Source organism: Triticum dicoccoides, chromosome 7B (assembly GCF_002162155.2).
Source record: "Triticum dicoccoides isolate Atlit2015 ecotype Zavitan chromosome 7B, WEW_v2.0, whole genome shotgun sequence".
NCBI classification, from domain to species: domain Eukaryota; kingdom Viridiplantae; phylum Streptophyta; class Magnoliopsida; order Poales; family Poaceae; genus Triticum; species Triticum dicoccoides.
Genome location: NC_041393.1, coordinates 777,146,164 through 777,170,578, shown reverse-complemented (window position 1 = coordinate 777,170,578; position 24,415 = coordinate 777,146,164). Strand labels below are relative to the sequence as shown.

The following is a 24,415-nucleotide window of genomic DNA, read 5'->3' as shown; positions in this document are numbered from 1 at the left end:
GAGAGAGAGAGAGAGAGAGAAAGAGACCTTAAGATTAAACATATTCAAACACGTTTTTTTTATTTTGTGTGAACACCGAGGCCATCGCCGGTGAGGGTGAGAAGGAGGATAAGCGGCAACACAAATATGATGCCTCACAAAAATAAAGGAGATGGACCTATTGTGAGTGTGGTTGTTGGGTTAAGAGTGTGGGTTATATTTTCTCTCCCGTTGCAACGCACGGGCTCTATTTCAGAGAATTCAACCCGCAGTCCTGTTTTAAGTTAAAACGAATCGTTATTTTCGTATTTTACATAAAAGTCTTTGTCTTTTCTTGAAATCAACCCGCCATCCGGATTTAAGTCACACCCAAACCGTTATTTTACATTTTTTGAAAACCCACCTGATGTTTTAGGTAATTCATCCGCGGATCATATTTAAGTCAAACAAATGCTTTTTAAAATCATCCATATCTTTTAAACCGTAACTCCGATTTGAACATGTTATATATGAAATTTGATTAGAAAAATATGTAGAATATGAATATGAGATTATTTTTAACTGTTAAGTATTTTTAAATATTATTTTAAAATATATTTGAGTCAAACCAAATGATTTTCTAAATTATCTATATCTTTTAAACCGTAACTTCGATTTTAACATATTATATATGAATTTTTTTAGAAAAATGTGTGGAATCAAAATGTGATGTTAATTTTACCTGTTAAATATTTTTAAAATATTTTTATAGAAGCAAACTTATAATTTATAGGGCAAGATCAATTTTTTTCATACCGGCGGCGATCCTGATTGCAAATAAACACCCCACTATAACCATATACGGAAAAGAAAACATCGATAACTACACGTGCATACCTTTGAAAAATGTCGCAAGGAAAACAACAGATTTCTCATCGCGAGAGTGAGAGAAAGCGAGAGAGAGAGGGAGAGAGAGAGGGATTAACCATATTCAACACACGTTTTTTGTTGTTTTGTGTGAACACCGAGGCCATCGCCAGCGAGGGTGATAAGGAGGATAAGCGGCAACACAAATATGATGCTTCGCAAAAATAAAGGAGATGGATCTATTGTGGTCTTAAGTGATGGTTGTTGATTTAAGAGTGTGTGTTATGTTTTCTCTCCCGTTGCAACGCATGGGCTCTTTTGCTAGCCTATATCTATATCTATACCTACTATTAAAAGAAGGTGATATTCTTGGTTTCGTCCTACTTAAAAGTTTTTGCCATGTACGCTCGCTTTGTTGATTTTCACGTTCACGTACATTCCGTCATGGTAATTATAGAAGTCTCGATCCAACTTTGCACCTGGATCACCTCTCTGGGCCTTGGCCGGAGCTTTAGCTATTGGGCCTACTCGACTAGCACATAACAACAACAACAAAATCGGTTATGTTTATCTCAAAAAAAAAAATCGGCCTAGGCAGAATATTACGTGGAGCCAGCCCAGACCAAAAAGAAAGCGACTTCACGAGCAATCGAACTCCAGACGTTGCATGTCAAGACCAAAGGACGCGACCAATCGTGCTAGGACATCATTGTGTGAAATTAGAGGATTGTTTCCTTATTAAATAGCACCACCTCGCTGCTTTACACAGTGTTCTACCAATTTATATATGTTTGTGATTCAAGATCAGTAAGCAGCCTTGAGAAAACAAAGGTGGGCTGATATATGTGGCTTAGATTTCATGGGATGTGTGACGTGATCAGCGGGCTTAAATAAGGAAGGAGAGAATAATAATGACCCTAAGGAATTATAATACCAGTGGGTACAAAGAAGAAAAGGAGAGTTTCGGAAAAAGGAAGGAATACCATGGTGGCGTCCTCAGATGAGGAAGGAGAATATCCTAAGACGAAATACTACCAGGGGCGGTGCAAGGTGTGGGAGGACCTTAAGTTTGCATGGAATAACTTGGAATCAAGTAGTGACGCGCGTGTGGCCTTCCTTCTTGGTTCTGTACGTTAGTTAATTGGATTGGATGCATGGCCCACGAGCCGTTATGTGTATAACTAGATGGGCCTCTTGATCAAAAGTTTTTTATGCTCATCAATTTTCATCAGGTTTCCATTCAATCTGTTTTTCACACCTTGTCTCAATTTTTTTTCCACACCAGGTCGTTAGTTCGGTTATTGAATTATCCCAACTCACTTTCTTATGACTCGTCAGACCAATTTATATATGTCTATGAACTGAAATTAATAAGCAGCCTCAAGAAGTTGGTCCAGTTTGCTCACAAATATGAGCACAAAGAAAAGGTGTATGCAGCTTATGTTCGGTCCGCAAGTTGATAGCCTCATACCTTAACATTATTTACACTAATAATTATTATTGTGTGTGGTCAATAATATTATTATTGTGTGTGGTAAATAAGGAAATACACCGCATGATATGTAAAGACATGATTGGTGTTAGACCACATGAAGTGAATGTGACAGTTGCAATGCACAAAGAATTGCAAGTTGGTGTAGGGAGGAACTCATGAAATCGGCATGGTAGAGTGTAATGACCTAGCTCACCGCATAGGGATTGATCACCTTTTTCGTAAATAGGTACACAAGTGACCACCATCGAAAATGATGACAAAGAGGAGAAGTGACAACACGGATGGCTCGCTAGGGGTGTGCGAGAGTTTGTTTCTCCTGTTGCAACGCACGGGCATTTGTGCTAGTCTATATCAAACATCACAGAAAATTGTGGGCAATGCAATATATGCGCAACCAACCCGTGCGACAAATGTTAGTGTTGGTTTGCTTTGCATCATAAAGGCAAACACCAACAAGAGAAAGCATGCATATGGCACGAGTAGGGGTAGCACAAGTACCTCGTATGCAATCTGGCATGTCATGGCTTGGATAGGTTCGAGAAACCTTGCTACCTATCACCACAAGTGTGTGGCTCCTCCAACCTTACAAAAAACAAACAGTTATAAAGATGGGGAAGATATCTATCGATCCATCCATAGCCAGTGCCACTAGATACAAAATTAAACAAAGGTGTGGAAATGTTGATGCTTCTCTTGCAAGGGCGTTGCCACTACACGCATTAAATCATATTTAAGTGCCTCCATGGATATCCCTAGATCATTAAATTCCTTCCATAGTTATATACATCTTTATGGTTGCGTCCAATATTGCCATCACCCCAGAATCCATTGCACAGAAAGCCTCCACCATGGCAGACCACATTCAAGTTCAGCAGCAACAGTTGGTTCTACCCTCGGGGTTTAGGTTCCACGCGACGGAGGGGGACACCATCAAATTCTATGTGGTCCCCAAAGTGCACAATGAAGCCTTCGTCGCTGCGGCGATTGAGGATGTGAACCTCAACAAGTACGAGCCATGGGAGCTACCAAAGAAGGCGAAGATGGGGGAGAAGGAGTGGTACTTTTACTCCCAAAAGGATCACAAGTACCCCACCAGGATACGAACGAACCGGGTGACGGATGCAGGCTATTGGAAGGCCACCAGGAAGGACAGGGAGATCTTCCACCCACTATCACACTTAGCAGCATGAAGAAGACGCCCGTCTTCTACAAGGGTCGGACGCCTATGGGGGAGAAGACCAACCGAATCATGCATGAGTATAGGCTCGAGAGTAGCAAGTAGCTAACATCCATCCTATCCACCACCACCCGCAATATCGCCAGCACCAATGCGGCTTCCAAGCTATATATAATAAATTTTTAGTAGAGTAGTACTCATGAATCATCAACATACTAGTAGCTACTACCTCCGTCCCATAATAGAAGATCCTTTTTGACACTACAATAGTGTAAAAATGCTCTTATATTATGGAACTTTTGATCTCCATCTCCGAAGCACCGACATGATCTCCATCATCACCGGCATGACACCGTGATCTCCATCACCGTGTCATCACGTGGTCGTCTCACCAACTATTGCTTCTATAACTATTGCTAACGCATAACGATAAAGTATAGCAATTACATGGTGTTATTTGTTGGCACGCAGGTCATACAATAAATTAAACCAATCATGATCATCTATCAACCCATAGGACAAAATAGATCTACTCAAACCTCATAAGATAGCCACAGATCATTGGGAAATAATATATAGTTAGAGCACCATGTTTAAGTAGAGATTACAATGGGTAGAAGGGGTGTTACACTGCTGCATAGAGGGGGAGAAAGTTGGTGTTGATGGTAGCAAAATTGTTGATGTAGATCGCCGTCACAATCCTAGCCCCGGCGGCACTCCAACGCCACCGGGAGAGAAGGGGAGAGAGCCCCCCCTCCTTCTCCTTCTTCCTTGGCCTCTAGGGAGGAGAGTTCCCCCTCTGGTCCATGGCCTCCATGGCGGCGGAGGGGCAAGAGCCCCTCCTACATTGGATTTACCCCTATGTTCTCTTCTATTTCACGTTCCTGTTTTCTGGCCCTCCACCGTATCTTAAATTCCTGGAGATCCATAACTCCGATTGTGCTGAAATTTTTGCATGATTTTTTCCATAAATTATCATTCTTGCACCCAAAGAACAGCCTCAACCGACTTACGGGAAGGGCACAAGATACCTGGGCACGCTAGGAGGTGCCCGGCACGCCCTGGTGGGTTGTGGAGGCCGTGGGCCTCTCTTTGCATTGATTCCACCTCCCAAAATTCAGAAATATTCCAAAATTTCTTCATAAATTTTTATCGTGTTTGGACTTTGTTTGATATGGATTTTTTGCGAAAAAAAACATGCAACAAACAGGATCTGGCACTGGGCACTGGATCAATATGTCAGTCCAAATAAATCATATAAATTGTTGCCAAAAGTATGTAAAAGTTGAATAATATTAGCATGGAACAATAAAAAATTATAGATACAACGGAGACGTATCAGAGAGACAGACACCTGCAAAGCCACTTTTATGCAATACAAGTTGCATATCAAATAGTGGAACCGGTCTCATGTGCGAGGGCATGTAAGGTTGGTCCGAGCTGCTTCATCCCACAATACCGCTGAATCCAAATAAGTCTACGAAAGTAAGCAATCTGAACACCAACGCCCACAACAACTATGTGTTCTACTCGTGCATATACATCTATGCATAGACCTAGCTCTGATGCCATTGATGGCGTCTCCTCCTTCTTGATCCAGCAAGCAAGAGAGGAGAAGTAGATGGGATCTTAACAAGCACGACGGCGTGGTGGAGATGGTGGTGGTGCAATCCTGGTAGGGCTTCGCCAAACGCTGTCAAAACCAATCTGAGAAGAAAACGGAGTTTTGGGAGAGGTAGGGCTACCGCCAGGGCATGTGATTCGGTGTGTACAGCCCCTCCCTCTCCCCCACTATTTATAGGAGGCAAGGGGGAGGCCAAGTGCGCAGCCTTTGCCCCTCCTCCAAGGGAGGGGGTGCGGCCAAACCTAGCGAGGAATCCTTCCTCCCCAATGCACCTAGGGGTGCGTTCCACCTTATGGCTCTTCCCTTTTATCTTGTTCTAAGCGCATGGGCCTCTTGGGGCTGTTGCCCTTGGCCCATATAGGCCAAGGCGCACCCCCTACATCCCATGTGGACCCACGGGGTAGGTGGACCCATGGGTTAGGTGGATCCCCCTCCCCCCGGTTGACCCCCGTACCCCTTTCGGCACTCCCGATACAATACCGATAACGCCCAGAACTTTTCCGGCGACCAAAACATGACTTCCTATACATGAATCTTTACCTCCGGACCATTCCGGAGCTCCTCGTGATGTTCGGGATCTCACCCGGGACTCCAAACAACATTCGGTTACCAATGCACATATCCCAATACTACTATAGCGTCATCGAATGTTAAGCATGTGGAACCTACGGGTTCGAGATTAATGTAGACATGACCGAGACACCTCTCCGGTCAATAATAAATAGTAGGACCTGGATGCCCATATTGGTTCCTACATATTCCATGAATATCTTTATCAGCTGAACCACGATGTCAAGGATTCAGTCAATCCCGTATGCAATTCCCTTTGTCCGGCGATATTTTACTTGCCCGAGATTCGATCGTCGATATCTCCATACCTAGTTCAATCTCATTACCGGCAAGTCTCTTTACTCGTTCTGTAATACAAGATCCCATGACTAAACTCATTAGTCACTTGAAGCTACTTATGATGTTGTATTGCCGAGAGGGCCCAAATATCTCTCCGTCACACGGAGTGACAAATCCTAGTCTCAATCCATGCAACCAACAGACACCTTCGGAGATACCTATAGAGCACCTTTATAATCACCCAATTACAAAGTGACATTTGATAGCACACAATGCATTCCTCCGATATTCAGGAGTGGCATGATCTCATGGTCTAAGGAATAGATACTTGACATGAAGAAAGAAATAGCAAATAAACTAAGCGATACGATCTGTTGCTAAGCTTACAGTTGGGTCTTGTCCATCACATCATTCTCCTAATGATGTAATCCTGTTATCAAATGACAAGTCATGACTATGGTTAGGAAACCTTAACCATCTTTGATCAACGAGCTAATCTAGTAGAGGCTTACTAGGGATACATAATTGTTTATGTATCCACACATGTATTTAGATTTCCAGTCAATACAATTCTAGCATGAATAACAAACATTTATCCTGAACGGGAAATACGATAATAACAAATTTATTATTGCCTATAGGGCATATTTCCAACAAATAATGTCATCCCAACAGTGCCATATCAAAGACTGGATTTACTAGAAGAATATTCAGAAGAAAATCTTAATAATAAACTTTAAATGGGTCCTTCTAGTGATCATTCTGCGGTAATTATTTAAAGCATCACAAAATGTGTATGACTTGGCAGAATGATTGGCCACATGTGACTTCATGTGGAGATTCATAGGAATCACCTACCATTACCTACCAAGATAATGTCACTTGTATTGCTTACGGGTTATATTTATCCTCATAATTACAGAAATATAAGAGGGCAATTTGAAAACAAAAAATTGTGACATTCACATTATCTCCACCAACCCATTATATTCCATAATTAAGTTTGTGGAATTGGTATGAGACAACCATGAGGTTTGCAATGTTCAGGGGGAGTAAAATCCGAAGATATAACCCATTGATGATCTTCTGATCACTGATATTGTGCTCTTTTTTCCTTACTGAGTTTTCCCTAAGGTTTCTCATACAAGGTTTTTAACGAGAAAATATAAATACAAGTGCGTACATATATCATATGGTTTCTCATTATATTTTTCCCACTGGGGTTTTAAAGGAGTTTTCGGTGGCACATCATTATAATATTTCTCCTCAATTTTTCCCACAGGGTTTTCTTTTAGGACGAATTTTTGGATTGCAATATATAGATGACGAATTGATCAAGGGGGAGTGCTTAGAAATAAAACATGTGACCAATTGTATCGGAGGGATGCCTACCAGGAGGTGTCTGTTAGGGAAGAGGTGTCTCCCCAACACACCCCTTCTACCTGTATATAAGTGGGTCTCCCACGTTGCAATAAAAGATGAGAATCATTTTGTGTCTTTTCTTTGTCTCTTTTACTTTGATACTATAATAGAGATTCCATCGATTCTGATTTGGAATCAGTTGGTGATTCTCTCTATTGATCTACTGATTAGATGGATGGATTGATCGATAGATTGCTTCTTCATAGAGCCAGCATCCATCAATTCGATCCTTGTACTGCGAGTTACAATTCAAGCAAGGTATGCCCATACTTTGATTGAACTTGGAGAAGATGGATTTACAAGTATAAATATCTTTTAGCACTGAATCTATCTTTTTTGTACAGTACATAAATTTCTCCTCCAAGTTGAGACGCACATCATTTTTGGTTAATAATCTATGTACGCTAATTCTAATTCTACGATCGATCCCTGCACCTTCAGGCGGGATCGATCCATCCATCTGTCACCAAATTATTGATCAACCGGTCAAATCAGTTATCCCCTCGTAGCCATGTCTGTTGTTGCTGGTGGAGTGCTATACAAGACGACCCCTCCTCCCAAAGACGAACAAGACGACGATTTGCTCTTCCTAATGCATCCTCCACCCTGGTAGATACAATTTCACTACCTACAGTTTTGATTTTATTAGTTTACTTATATATATCCACCCACTCACACACATAAATATTCTTTTTCAATTTATGTAGGACTCCATGGATGGAGGAATGTGTTGTCACTCCCCTTGTCTCGGTCTTGGGCATGTCCCTACCCACTGCGGGCGCCAAAGACCCCGTCCCTACCCGCCAGCCCTTCTAGACCATTTTGTAATTGACGAAGAATTATAAAATATTGAATATTTGGATAGGGATGATGTTGGAAAATGTAGCATGCAATTTCAAAAAAATTCCTACGCTCACGCAAGATCTATCTAGGAGATGCATAGCAACGAGAGGGGGAAAGTGTGTCTACGTACCCTCATAGACCGAAAGTGGAAGCGTTTGACAACGCGGTTGATGGAATCGAACTTCTTCTCGTTCCGACTGATCAAGCACCGAACGTACGACACCTCCGAGTTCTGCACACGTTCAACTCAATGAAGTCCCTCGAACTCTTAATCCAGCAAAGTGTTGAGGAAGTAGATGAATTCCGGAAGCACGACGGTGTGGTGACAGTGATGGTGAAGTGATCCGCGCAGGGGTTCGCCTAAGCACTACGAGAATATGACCGATGGTGTAATCTGTGGAGGGAGGCGCCGCACACGGCTAATAGATGTTGTCGTGTGTTCTAGGAGCCTCCCCCCCCATATATATATAGGTGGCAGGGGAGAGAGCAGCCAAGGGGGGCGCCCCAAGTAGGAGGAATCCTACTTAGTGTCCCTCCCAAGCTGCGCGTCCCCTGCCATATATAACCAAGGTGGAAGGAAAGAGGGGGGAGAGGGAAGGAAGTAGGAACCCTATGTTGGGTTTCGTAGTAATTTCAAAAATTTCCTACGCACACGCAAGATCATGTGATGCATAGCAACGAGGGGAGAGTGTTGTCTACGTACCCAACGCAGACCGACTGCGGAAGCGATGACACGACATAGAGGAAGTAGTCGTACGTCTTCACGATCCAACCGATTAAGCACCGAAACTACGGCACCTCCGAGTTCGAGCACACGTTCAGCTCGATGACGATCCCCGGACTCCAATCCAGCAAAGTGTCGGGGAAGAGTTTCGTCAGCACGACGGCGTGGTGACGATCTTGATGAACTACAGCAGCAGGGCTTCGCCTAAACTCCGCTACAGTATTATCGAGGAATATGGTGGCAGGGGGCACCGCACACGGCTAAGGAATCGATCACGTGGATCAACTTGTGTCAACTTGTGTGCTTAGAGGTGCCCCTGCCTCCGTATATAAAGGAGGAGAGGAGGGGAGGCTGGCCGGCCAAGGGGGGGAGGCGCAGGAGAGTCCTACTCCCTCTGGGAGTAGGATTCCCCCTCCAATCCTAGTCCAACTAGGATTCCTCGGAGGGGAAAAGAGGAGGAGGGGGCCGGCCACCTCTCCTAGTCCTAATAGGACTAGGGGAAGGGGGGGGGCGCAGCCCAACTAGGGCAGCCCCTTCTCTTTTCCACTAAGGCCCACTATGGCCCAAATAGCTCCCGGGGGGTTCCGGTAACCCTCCCGGTATTCCGGTAAAATCCCGATTTCACCCGGAACACTTCCGATATCCAAATATAGGCTTCCAATATATCAATCTTTATGTCTCGACCATTTCGAGACTCCTCGTCATGTCCGTGATCACATCCGGGACTCCGAACAACCTTCGGTACATCAAAATGCATAAACTCATAATATAAGTGTCATCGTAACCTTAAGCGTGCGGACCCTACGGGTTCGAGAACAATGTAGACATGACCGAGACACGTCTCCGGTCAATAACCAATAGCGGGACCTGGATGCCCATATTGGCTGCTACATATTCTACGAAGATCTTTATCGGTCAAACCGCATAACAACATACGTTGTTCCCTTTGTCATCGGTATGTTACTTGCCCGAGATTCGATCGTCGGTATCCAATACCTAGTTCAATATCGTTACCGGCAAGTCTCTTTACTCGTTCCGTAATACATCATCTCACAACTAACATATTAGTTGTAATGCTTGCAAGGCTTATGTGATGTGCATTACCGAGAGGGCCCAGAGATACCTCTCCGACAATCGGAGTGACAAATCCTAATCTCGAAATACGCCAACCCAACATCTACCTTTGGAGACACCTGTAATGCTCCTTTATAATCACCCAGTTACGTTGTGACGTTTGGTAGCACCCAAAGTGTTCCTCCGGCAAATGGGAGTTGCATAATCTCATAGTCATTGGAACATGTATAAGTCATGAAGAAAGCAATAGCAACATACTAAACGATCAGGTGCTAAGCTAATGGAATGGGTCATGTCAATCAGATGATTCAACTAATGATGTGACCTCGTTAATCAAATAACAACTCATTGTTCATGGTCAGGAAACATAACCATCTTTGATTAACGAGCTAGTCAAGTAGAGGCATACTAGTGACACTCTGTTTGTCTATGTATTCACACATGTATTATGTTTCCGGTTAATACAATTCTAGCATGAATAATAAACATTTATCATGATATAAGGAAATAAATAATAACTTTATTATTGCCTCTAGGGCATATTTCCTTCAGTCTCCCACTTGCACTAGAGTCAATAATCTAGTTCACATCGCCATGTGATTTAACAGCAATAGTTCACATCACCATGTGATTAACACCCATAGTTCACATCGCTATGTGACCAACACCCAAAGGGTTTACTAGATTCAGCAATCTAGTTCACATCGCTATGTGATTAACACCCAAGGAGTACTAAGGTGTGATCATGTTTTGCTTGTGAGAGAATCTTAGTCAACGGGTCTGCCACATTCAGATCCTCATGTATTTTGCAAATTTCTATGTCAACAATGCTCTGCATGGAGCTACTCTAGCTAATTGCTCCCACTTTCAATATGTTCTAGATCGAGACTTAGAGTCATCTAGATTAGTGTCAAACTTGCATCGGCGTAACCCTTTACGACGTACCTTTTTCCATAATCGAGAAACATATCCTTATTCCACTAAGGACAATTTTGACCGCTCTCCAGTGATCTACTCCTAGATCACTATTGTACTCCCTTGCCAAACTCAGTGGTATGGCATACAATAGATCTGGTATACAACATGGCATACTTTATAGAACCTATGACTGAGGCATAGGGAATGACTTTCATTCTCTTTCTATTTTCTGCCGTGGTCGGGCTTTGAGTCTTACTCAACTTCACACCTTGCAACACAGGCAAGAACTCCTTCTTTGACTGTTCCATTTTGAACTATTTCAAAAATTTATCAAGGTATGTATTCATTGAAAAATCTTATCAAGCGTCTTCATCTATCTATATATATCTTGATGCTCAATGTGTAAGCAGCTTCACCAAGGTCTTTCTTTGAAAAACTTTTATTCAAGTATCCTTTCATGCTTTGCAGAATAATTCTACATTATTTCCGATCAACAATATGTCATTCACATATACTTATCAGAAATGTTGTAGTGCTCCCACTCACTTTCTTGTAAATACAGGCTTCACCGTAAGTCTGTACAAAAACTATATGCTTTGATCAACTTATCAAAGCGTATATTCCAACTCCGAGATTCTTGCACCAGTCCATAAATGGATCGCTGGAGCTTGCACACTTTGTTAGCTCCCTTTGGATCGACAAAACCTTCCGGTTGCATCATATACAACTCTTCTTCCAGAAATCCATTCAGGAATGCAGTTTTGACATCCATCTGCCAAATTTCATAATCATAAAATGCGGCAATTGCTAACATGATTCGGACAGACTTTTAAGCATCGATACGAGTAAGAAAATCTCATCGTATTCAACACCTTGAACTTTGTCAAAAACCTTTTTCGACAAGTCTAGCTTTGTAGACAGTAACATTACCATCAGCGTCAGTCTTCTTCTTAAAGATCCATTTATTCTCAATTGCTTGCCGATCATCGGGCAAGTCAACCAAAGTCCATACTTTGTTCTCATACATGGATCCCATCTCAGATTTCATGGCTTCAAGCCACTTTGCGGAATCTGGGCTCACCATCGCTTCTTCATAGTTCGTAGGTTCATCATGATCTAGTAGCATGACCTCCAGAACAGGATTACCGTACCACTCTGGTGAGGATCTTACTCTGGTTGATCTACGAGGTTCAGGAGTATCTTGATCTAAAGTTTCATGATCATTATCATTGGCTTCCTCACTAACTGGTGTAGGTGTCACTGAAACAGTTTTCTGTGATGAACTACTTTCCAGTAAGGGAGCGGGTACAGCTACCTCGTCAAGTTCTACTTTCCTCCCACTCACTTCTTTCGAGAGAAACTCCTTCTCTGGAAAGGATCCATTTTAGCAACGAATGTCTTGCCTTCGGATCTGTGATAGAAGGTGTACCCAACAATTTCCTTTGGGTATTCTATGAAGACGCACTTCTCCGATTTGGGTTCGAGCTTATCAGGATGAAACTTTTTCACATAAGCATCGCAGCCCCAAACTTTAAGAAACAACAGCTTAGGTTTACTGCTAAACCATAGTTCATACAGTGTCGTCTCAACGGATTTAGATGGTGCCCTATTTTAAAACGTGAATGCAGCTGTCTCTAATGCATAACCCCAAAACGATAGTGGTAAGGAGATATCATAGATCGCACCATATCAAATAAAGTGCGGTTACGACGTTCGGACACACCATAACGATGTGGTGTTCCAGGTGGCGTGAGCTGTGAAACTATTCCACATTGTTTTAATTGAAGACCAAACTCGTAACTCAAATATTTGTCTCCGCGTTCAGATCGCAGAAACTTTATTTTCTTGTTACGATGATATTTCCACTTCACTCTGAAATTCTTTGAACCTTTCAACTATTTCAGACTTATGTTTCATCAAGTAGATATACCCATATCTGCTCAAATCATCTTGTGAAGGTCAGAAAACAACGATGCTTGCCACGAGCATCAGCACTCATTGGATCGCATACATCGGTATGTATTATTTCCAATAAGTCAGTAGCTCGTTCCATTGTTCCGGAGAACGGAGTTTTAGTCATCTTGCCCAAAAGGCACAGTTCGCAAGCATCAAGTGATTCATAATCAAGTGATTCCAAAATTCCATCAGTATGGAGTTTCTTCATGCGCTTTACACCAATATGACCTAAACGGCAGTGCTACAAACAAGTTGCACTTATCATTATTAACTTTGCATCTTTTGGTTTCAATATTATGATTATGTGTATCACTATGATCGAGATCCAACAAACTATTTTCATTGGGTGTGTAACCATATAAGGGTCTATTCATGTAAACAGAACAACAATTTATTCTCTTACTTAAATGAATAATCGTATTACAATAAACATGATCAAATCATATTCATGCTCAACGCAAACACCAAATAACACTTATTTAGGTTCAACACTAATCCCGAAAGTATAGGGAGTGTGTGACGATGATCATATCAATCTTGGAACCACTTCCAACACACATCGTCACTTCACCCTTAACTAGTCTCTGTTTATTCTGCAACTCCCGTTTCGAGTTACTAATCTTAGCAACTGAACTAGTATCAAATACTGAGGGTTTGCGATAAACACTAGTAAAGTACACATCAATAACATGTATATCAAATATACTTATGTTCACTTTGCCATCCTTCTTATCCGCCAATCACTTGGGGTAGATCCGCTTCCAGTGACCAGTCCCTTTGCAGTAGAAACACTTAGTCTCAGGCTTAGGATCAGACTTGGGCTTCTTCACTTGAGCAGCAACTTGCTTGCTGTTCTTCTTGAAGTTCCCCTTCTTCCTTCTGCCCCTTTTCTTGAAACTAGTGGTCTTGTCTACCATCAACACTTGATGTTTTTCTCGATTTCTACCTTCGTCAATTTTCGCATTACGAAGAGCTTGGGAATCGTTTCCGTTATCCCTTGCATGTCATAGTTCATCACGAAGTTCTACTAACTTGGTGATGGTGACTAGAGAATTCTGTCAATCACTATCTTATCTGGAAGATTAACTCCCACTTGATTCAAGCGATTGTAGTACTCAGACAATCTGAGCACATGCTCACTAGTTGAGCGATTCTCCTCCATCTTTTAGCTATAGAACTTGTTGGAGACTTCATATCTCTCAACTCGGGTATTTGCTTGAAATATTAGCTTCAACTCCTGGAACATCTCATATGGTCCATGACATTCAAAACGTCTTTGAAGTCCCGATTCTAAGCCGTTAAGCATGGTGCACTTAAACTATCAAGTAGTCATCATATTGAGCTAGCCAAACGTTCATAACGTCTGCATTTGCTCCTGCAATAGGTCCGTCACCTAGCGGTGCATTAAGAACATAATTCTTCTGTGCAGCAATGAGGATTTAACCTCAGATCACGGATCAAATCCGCAACATTGCTACTAACATTTTTCAACACAATTTTCTCTAGGAACATATCAAAATAAACACAGGGAAGCAACAACGCGAGCTATTGATCTACAACATGATTTGCAAAACACTACCAGGACTAAGTTCATGATAAATTTAAGTTCAATTTAATCATATTACTTAAGAACTCCCACTTAGATAGACATCCCTCTAATCCTCTAAGTGATCACGTGATCCAAATCAACTAAACCATGTCCGATCATCACGTGAGATGGAGTAGTTTCATCGGTGAACATCATTATGTTGATCATATCTACTATATGATTCACGCTCGACCTTTCGGTCTCCGTGTTCCGAGGCCATATCTGCATATGCTAGGCTCGTCAAGTTTAACCTGAGTATTCTGCGTGTGCAAAACTGGCTTGCACCCGTTGTAGATGGACGTAGAGCTTATCACACCCGATCATCACGTGGTGTCTGGGCACGACGAACTTTGGCAACGGTGCATACTCAGGGAGAACACTTCTTGATAATTTAGTGAGAGATCATCTTATAATGCTACCGCCAATCAAAGCAAGATAAGATGCATAAAAAGATAAACATCACATGCAATCAATATAAGTGATATGATATGGTCATCATCATCTTGTGCTTGTGATCTCCATCTCCGAAGCACCGTCATGATCACCATCGTCACCGGCGCGACACCTTGATCTCCATCGTAGCATCGTTGTCGTCTCGCCAATCTTATGCTTCCACGACTATCACTACCGTTTAGTAATAAAGTAAAGCATTACATCACGATTGCATTGCATACAATAAAGCGACAACCATATGGCTCCTGCCAGTTGCCGATAACTCGGTTACAAAACATGATCATCTCATACAATAAAATTCAGCATCATGCCTTGACCATATCACATCACAACATGCCCTGCAAAAACAAGTTAGACGTCCTCTACTTTGTTGTTGCATGTTTTACGTGGCTGCTACAGGCTTAAGTAAGAACCAATCTCACCTACGCATCAAAACCACAACGATAGTTTGTCAAATAGACTCCGTTTTAACCTTCGCAAGGACCGGGCGTAGCCATACTTGGTTCAACTAAAGTTGGAGAGGCAGTCGCCCGCAAGCCATCTCTGTGCAAAGCACGTCGAGGGAACCGGTCTCGCGTAAGCGTACGCGTAAGGTTGGTCTGGGTCGTCTCGTCCAACAATACCGCCGAACCAAAATATGACATGCTGGTAGGCAGTATGACTTGTATCGTCCACAACTCACTTGTGTTCTACTCGTGCATATAACATCAACATCAATAACCAGGCTCGGATGCCACTGTTGGGTTTCGTAGTAATTTCAAAAAATTTCCTACGCGCACACAGGATCATGTGATGCATAGCAACGAGAGGAGAGTGTTGTCTACGTACCCAACGTAGACCGACTGCGGAAGCGATGACACGACGTAGAGGAAGTAGTCGTACGTCTTCACGATCCAACCGATCAAGCACCGAAACTACGGCACCTCCGAGTTCGAGCACACGTTCAGCTCGATGGCGATCCCCGGACTCCGATCCAGCAAAGTGTCGGGGAAGAGTTTCGTCAGCACGACGGCGTGGTGACGATCTTGATGAACTACAGCAGCAGGGCTTCGCCTAAACTCCGCTACAGTATTATCGAGGAATATGGTGGCAGGGGGCACCGCACACGGCTAAGGAATCGATCACGTGGATCAACTTGTGTCAACTTGTGTGTTTAGAGGTGCCCCTGCCTCCGTATATAAAGGAGCCAAGGGGGGAGGAGGCGCCGGCCAGGAGGAGGTGGCGCAGGAGGAGTCCTACTCCTACCGGGAGTAGGACTCCCCCCCAATCCTATTCCAACTAGGATTCCCAAGGGGGAAAGAGGGAGAGGGGTGGCCGGCCACCTCTCCTAGTCCTACTAGGACTAGGGGAAGGGGGGAGGCGCGCAGCCCCCTTGGGCTGCCCCTTTCTCCTTTCCACTAAGGCCCATGATGGCCCATATGGCTCCCGGGGGGTTCCGGTAAAATCCCGATTTCACCCGGACGTAATTCTTCTGTGCAGCAATGAGGATAATCCTCAAGTTACGGACCCAGTCCGTGTAATTGCTACCATCATCTTTCAACTTTGCTTTCTCAAGGAACGCATTAAAATTTAACGGAACAACAGCACGAGCCATCTATCTACAATCAACATAAACAAGCAAGATACTATCAGGGACTAAGTTCATGATAAATTTTAAGTTCAATTAATCATATTATTAAAGAACTCCCACTTAGATAGACATCCCTCTAATCCTCTAAGTGATCACGTGATCCAAATCAACTAAACCATGTCCGATCATCACGTGAGATGGAGTAGTTTCATCGGTGAACATCATTATGTTGATCATATCTACTATATGATTCACGCTCGACCTTTCGGTCTCCGTGTTTCGAGGCCATATCTGCATATGCTAGGCTCGTCAAGTTTAACCTGAGTATTCTGCGTGCGCAACTGTTTTGCACCCGTTGTATTTGAACGTAGAGCCTATCACACCCGATCATCACGTGGTGTCTCAGCACGAAGAACTTTTGCAACGGTGCATACTCAGGGAGAACACTTCTTGATAATTTAGTGAGAGATCATCTTATAATGCTACCGTCAATCAAAGCAAGATAAGATGCATAAAAAGATAAACATCACATGCAATCAATATAAGTGATATGATATGGTCATCATCATCTTGTGCTTGTGATCTCCATCTCCGAAGCACCGTCATGATCACCATCGTCACCGGCGCGACACCTTGATCTCCATCGTAGCATCGTTGTCGTCTCGCCAATCTTATGCTTTCACGACTATCACTACCGTTTAGTAATAAAGTTAAGCATTACATCGCGATTGCATTGCATACAATAAAGCGACAACCATATGGCTCCTGCCAGTTGCCGATAACTTGGTTACAAAACATGATCATCTCATACAATAAAAATCAGCATCATGCCTTGACCATATCACATCACAACATGCCCTGCAAAAACAAGTTAGACGTCCTCTACTTTGTTGTTGCATGTTTTACGTGGCTGCTACGGGCTTAAGTAAGAACCAATCTCACCTACGCATCAAAACCACAACGATAGTTTGTCAAATAGACTCCGTTTTAACCTTCGCAAGGACCGGGCGTAGCCATACTTGGTTCAACTAAAGTTGGAGAGACAGTCGCCCGCAAGCCATCTCTGTGCAAAGCACGTCGAGGGAACCGGTCTCGCGTAAGCGTACGCGTAAGGTTGGTCTGGGTCGTCTCGTCCAACAATACCGCCGAACCAAAATATGACATGCTGGTAGGCAGTATGACTTGTATCGTCCACAACTCACTTGTGTTCTACTCGTGCATATAACATCAACATCAATAACCTGGCTCGGATGCCACTGTTGGGTTTCGTAGTAATTTCAAAAATTTCCTACGCACACACAAGATCATGTGATGCATAGCAACGAGGGGAGAGTGTTTTCTACGTACCCAACGCAGACCGACTGCGGAAGCGATGACACGACGTAGAGGAAGTAGTCGTACGTCTTCACGATCCAACCGATTAAGCACCGAAACTACGGCACCTCCGAGTTCGAGCACACGTTCAGCTCGATGACGATCCCCGGACTCCGATCCAGCAAAGTGTCGGGGAAGAGTTTCGTCAGCACGACTGCGTGGTGACGATCTTGATGAACTACAGCAGCAGGGCTTCGCCTAAACTCCGCTACAGTATTATCGAGGAATATGGTGGCAGGGGGCACCGCACACGGCTAAGGAATCGATCACGTGGATCAACTTGTGTCAACTTGTGTGCTTAGAGGTGCCCCTGCCTCCGTATATAAAGGAGGAGAGGAGGGGAGGCTGGCCGGCCAAGGGGGGGAGGCGCAGGAGAGTCCTACTCCCTCTGGGAGTAGGATTCCCCCTCCAATCCTAGTCCAACTAGGATTCCTCGGAGGGGAAAAGAGGAGGAGGGGGCCGGCCACCTCTCCTAGTCCTAATAGGACTAGGGGAAGGGGGGGGGCGCAGCCCAACTAGGGCAGCCCCTTCTCTTTTCCACTAAGGCCCACTATGGCCCAAATAGCTCCCGGGGGGTTCCGGTAACCCTCCCGGTATTCCGGTAAAATCCCGATTTCACCCGGAACACTTCCGATATCCAAATATAGGCTTCCAATATATCAATCTTTACGTCTCGACCATTTCGAGACTCCTCGTCATGTCCGTGATCACATCCGGGACTCCGAACAACCTTCGGTACATCAAAATGCATAAACTCATAATATAACTGTCATCGTAACCTTAAGCGTGCGGACCCTACGGGTTCGAGAACAATGTAGACATGACCGAGACACGTCTCCGGTCAATAACCAATAGCGGGACCTGGATGCCCATATTGGCTCCTACATATTCTACGAAGATCTTTATCGGTCAGACCGCATGACAACATACGTTGTTCCCTTTGTCATCGGTATGTTACTTGCCCGAGATTCGATCGTCGGTATCCAATACCTAGTTCAATCTCGTTACCGGCAAGTCTCTTTACTCGTTCCGTAATACATCATCTCACAACTAACATATTAGTTGTAATGCTTGCAAGGCTATGTGATGTGCATTACCGAGAGGGCCCAGAGATACCTCTCCGACAATCGGAGTGACAAATCCTAATCTCGAAATACGCCAACCCAACATCTACCTTTGGAGACACCTGTAATGCTCCTTTATAATCACCCAGTTACGTTGTGACGTTTGGTAGCACCCAAAGTGTTCCTCCGGCAAACGGGAGTTGCATAATCTCATAGTCATAGGAACATGTATAAGTCATGAAGAAAGCAATAGCAACATACTAAACGATCAGGTGCTAAGCTAATGGAATGGGTCATGTCAATCAGATGATTCAACTAATGATGTGACCTCGTTAATCAAATAACAACTCATTGTTCATGGTCAGGAAACATAACCATCTTTGATTAACGAGCTAGTCAAGTAGAGGCATACTAGTGACACTCTGTTTGTCTATATATTCACACATGTATTATGTTTCCGGTTAATACAATTCTAGCATGAATAATAAACATTTATCATGATATAAGGAAATAAATAATAACTTTATTATTGCCTCTAGGGCATATTTCCTTCACCCTAATCCACACTTTCCTTCACCTCCCCTCTTTCCTTCTCCTCCTCATATGGCTGGCCTCTATAGGGGCACATCAAGGCTGGTGTGTTCCCTCACATAGCCCATAAGGCCCATATCTTTGCTGGGGGTGCCTGAAACTCCTTTTCGGTGACCCGATAAGTACCCGGTACCCTCCAGAACACTTCTAGTGTCCGAATATCATCGTCCTATATATCAATCTTTACCTCTCGACCATTTTGAGACTCCTAGTCATGTCCGTGATCTCATCCGGGACTCCGAACAACATTCGGTCACCAAATCAGATAACTCATATAATACTAAATCGTAATCGAATGTTAAGCGTGCAGACTCTACGGGTTCGAGAACTATGTAGACAGGACCGAGACACCTCTCCGAACAATAACCAATAGTGGAACCTGGATGCTCATATTGTGTCCTACATATTCTATGAAGATCTTTATCGGTCGAACCGTTATGACAACATACGTAATTCTCTTTGTCAATCGGTATGTTACTTGCCCGAGATTCGATCGTCGGTATCTTCATACCTAGTTCAATCTCGTTACTGGCAAGTCTCTTTACTCGTTCCGTGATACATCACCTCGTGACTAACTCCTTAGTCGTTTGCTTGCAAGCTTATGATGTGTATTACCGAGAGGACCCAGAGATACCTCTCCGATACTTGGAGGACAAATCCTAATCTCGATTCATGTCAACCCAACAAAACATCTTCAGGGATACTTGTATAGCATCTTTATAATCACCTAGTTACGTTGTGACGTTTGATAGCATACAAGGCATGCCTCTGGTATCCGGGAGTTGCATGATCTCATAGTCAAAGGAATATGTATTTGACGTACATGAAAGTAGTAGAAATAAACTATACGATCAAATGCTAAGCTAACGGGTGGGTCTTGTCCATCACATCATTCTCCTAATGATGTGATCCCGTTATCAAATGAGAACACATGTCCATGGTTAGGAAACCTTAACCATGTTTGATCAATGAGCTAGTATAGTACAGGCATACTAGGGACACTGTATTTGTTTATGTATTCACACATGTATTTAAGTTTCCAGCCAATACAATTCTAGCATGAATAATAAACCTTTATCATGAATAAGGAAATATAAAATAACAAATTCATTATTGCCTCTAGGGCACATTTCCTTTAGTCTCCCACTTGCACTAGAGTCAATAATCTAGTTCACATCGACATGTGATTTAACACCAATAGTTTACATCGTCATGTGATTAACACCCATAGTTCTCATCGCCATGTGACCAACACCCAAAGGGTTTACTAGAGTCAATAATCTAGTTTACATCGCTATGTCATTAACACCCAAAGAGTACTAAGGTGTGATCATGTTTTGCTTGTGAGAGAAGTTTAGTCAACGGGTTTGCCACATTAAGATCCTTATGTATTTTGCAAATTTCTATGTCTACAATGCTCTGCATGGAGCTACTCTAGCTAATTGCTCCCAATTTCAATATGTATCCAGATTGAGACTCAGAGTCATCCAGATCAGTGTCAAAGTTTGCATTGATGTAATCCTTTACGACGAACTCTTTGTCACCTCCATAACCGAGAAACATTTCCTTAGTCCTTTTAGGTAACTAAGGATATTTTGTCCGTTGTCTAGTGATCTACTCCTCGATCACTATTGTACCCCCTTGCCAAACTCATGGCAAGGTACACAATATGTCGGGTACACAGCATGGCATACTTTATAGAACCCATGGCTGAGGCATAGGGAATGACTTTCATTCTCTCTCTATCTTCTGTCATGGTCGGGCTTTGAGTCTTACTCAACTTCCCACCTTGCAACACAGGCAAGAACCCTTTCTTTGACTGATCCATTTTGAACTTATTCAAAGTCTTGTCAAGGTATGTGCTTTGTGAAAGTCCTATTAAGCATCTTGATCTATCCCTATAGATCTTGATGCCCAATATATAAGTAGCTTCATCGAGGTCTTCCATTGAAAAATCCTTATTCAAGTATCCTTTTATGCTATCTAGAATTTCTACATCATTTCCAATTATCAATATGTCATCCACATATACTATCAGAAATGCTACAGAGCTCCCACTCACTTTCTTGTAAATACATGCTTCTCCATAAGTCTGTATAAAACCATATGCTTTGATCAGCTTATCAAAGCGTATATTCCAATTCCGAGATGCTTGCACCAGTCCATAGATGGATCTCTGGAGCTCGCACACTTTGTTAGCACCTTTAGGATTGACAAAAACTTTACGGTTGTATCATATACAAGTCTTCTTTAATATCCATTAAGGAATGCAGTTTTTGACATCCATTTGCCAGATTTCATAATCATAAAATGTGGCAATTGCTAATATGATTCCGACAGACTTAAGCACCGCTACAGACTTGTGAATGCAGCTACCTCTAATGCATAAACCCAAAACGATAGTGGTAATTCGGTAAGAGACGTCATAGATCGCACTATATCTAATAAAGTACTGTTACGATGTTCGGACATACCATTACGATGTGGTGTTCCAGGTGGCGTGAGTTGTGAAACTATTCCATATTGTTTTAAATGAAGGCCAAACACATAACTCAAATATTCGCCTCCGCGATCAGATCATAGAAACTTTATTTTCTTGTTACGATGATTCTCCACTTCACTCTGAAATTATTTCAACTTTTCAAATGTTTCAGACTTGTGTTTCATTAAGTAGATATACCCATATCTGCTCAAATCATCTATGAAGGTCAAAAAATAACGATACCTGCCGCGAGCTTCAACACTCATTGGACCGCATACATCGGTATGTATTATTTCCAATAAGTTATTGGCTCGCTCCATTGTTCCAGAGAACGGAGTTTTAGTCATCTTGCCCATGAGGCATGGTTCGCAAGTATCAAATGATTCATACTCAAGTGATTCCAAAAGTCCATCTGCATGGAGTTTCTTCATGCGTTTTACACCAATATGACCTAGACGGCAGTGCCACAAATATGTTGCACTATCATTCTCAACTTTGCATCTTTTGGCATCAATATTATGAATATGTGTATCACTATGATCGAGATTTAATAAACCATTCACATTGGGTGTATGACCATAGAAGGTTTTATTCATGTAAACAGAACAACAATTATTCTCCGACTTCAATAAATAACCGTATTGCAATAAATACGATCCAATCATATTCATGCTCAACGCAAATACCAAATAACATTTAGTCAGATTCAACACTAATCCCGAAGGTAGACGGAGTATGCGATGGTGATCTTATCAACCTTGGAATCACTCCGACACACATTGTGACCTCGCCCTTAACTTGTCTCTGTTCATTTTGCAACTCCAGTTTCGAGTTACTAATCTTAGCAACTGAACCGGTATCAAATACCTAGGGATTGCTTCAAACACTAGTAAAGTACACATCAATAACATGTGTATCAAATATACCTTTGTTCACTTTGCCATCCTTCTTATCCGCCAAGTTTTTTGGGACAGTTCCACTTCCAGTGAGCATTTCCTTAGCAGTAGAAGCACTCAGTTTCAGGTTTGGGTCTAGCTTTGGGCTTCTTCACGGGAGTGGCAACTTGCTTTCCATTCTACTTGAAGTTCCTTTTTTTCCCTTGCCCTTTTTCTTGAAACTAGTGGTCTTGTTAACCATCAACACTTGATGCTCTTTCTTGATTTCTACCTTCGCTGATTTGAGCATCGCGAAGAGCTTGGGAATTATTTTCGTCATCCCTTGCATATTATAGTTCATCACGAAGTTCTAGTAACTTGGTGATAGTGACTAGAGAACTCTCTCAATCACTATCTTATCTGGAAGATTAACTCCCACTTGATTCAAGTGATTGTAGTACCCAGACATTCTGAGTACATGCTCACTCTGGCTGAGTTATTCTCCTCCATCTTGTAGGCAAAGTACTTGTCAAAGGTCATACCTCTCGACATGGGCATGAGTCTGAAATACCAATTTCAACTCTTGGAACATCTCATATGCTCTATGGCGTTCAAAACATTTTTGAAGTCCCATTTCTAAGTAGTAAAGCATGACACACTAAACTATCAAGTAGTCATCATACCGAGCTTGTCAAACGTTCATAACGTCTGCATCTGCTCCTGCAATAGGTCTGTCACCTAGCGGTGCATCAAGAACATAATTCTTCGGTGCAGCAATGAGGATAATCCTCAGATCATGGACCCAGTCCGCATCATTGCTACTATCGTCTTTCAACTTTTCTCTAGGAACATATCAAAAATATATAGGAGCTATATCGTGAGCTATTGATCTACAACATAGATATGAAAATACTATCAGGACTAAGTTAATGATAAATTAAGTTCAGTTAATCAAATTACTTAAGAAATCCCACTTAGATAGACATCCCTCAAGTCAAATAAATGATACGTGATCCAAATCAACTAAACCATGTCCGATCATCACGTGAGATGGAGTAGTCATCAATGGTGAAGATCTCTATGTTGATCATATCTACTATATGATTCAAGTTCGACCTTTCGGTCTCCATTGTTCCGAGGCCATGTATGTACATGCCAGGCTCGTCAAGTTTAACCCGAGTATTCCGCGTGTGCAAAACTGTCTTGCACCTGTTGTATGTGAACGTAGAGTCTATCACACCCGATTATCGCGTGATGTCTCAACACGACGAACTTCCGCAACGGTGCATACTCAGGGAGAACACTTATACCTTGAAATTTTAGTTAAGGGATCATCTTATAATGCTACCGCTGTACTAAGCAAAATAAGATGCATAAAAGATAAACATCACATGCAATCAAAATATGTGACATGATATGGCCATCGTCATCTTGAGATGGTGCTGGTGAACATGTTGATGGAGATTGATCCTCCCACGATGAGAGGGTTGTTGGTGATGACGATGGCTTCG

The 24,415-nt window shown here is 42.7% G+C and overlaps 1 pseudogene; it reads left to right on the top strand.

Moving 5' to 3' along the window:
* Positions 1–3,168: 3,168 nt before the first annotated feature.
* LOC119339816 lies at positions 3,169–3,683 on the top strand (annotated as a pseudogene).
* Positions 3,684–24,415: the final 20,732 nt, after the last annotated feature.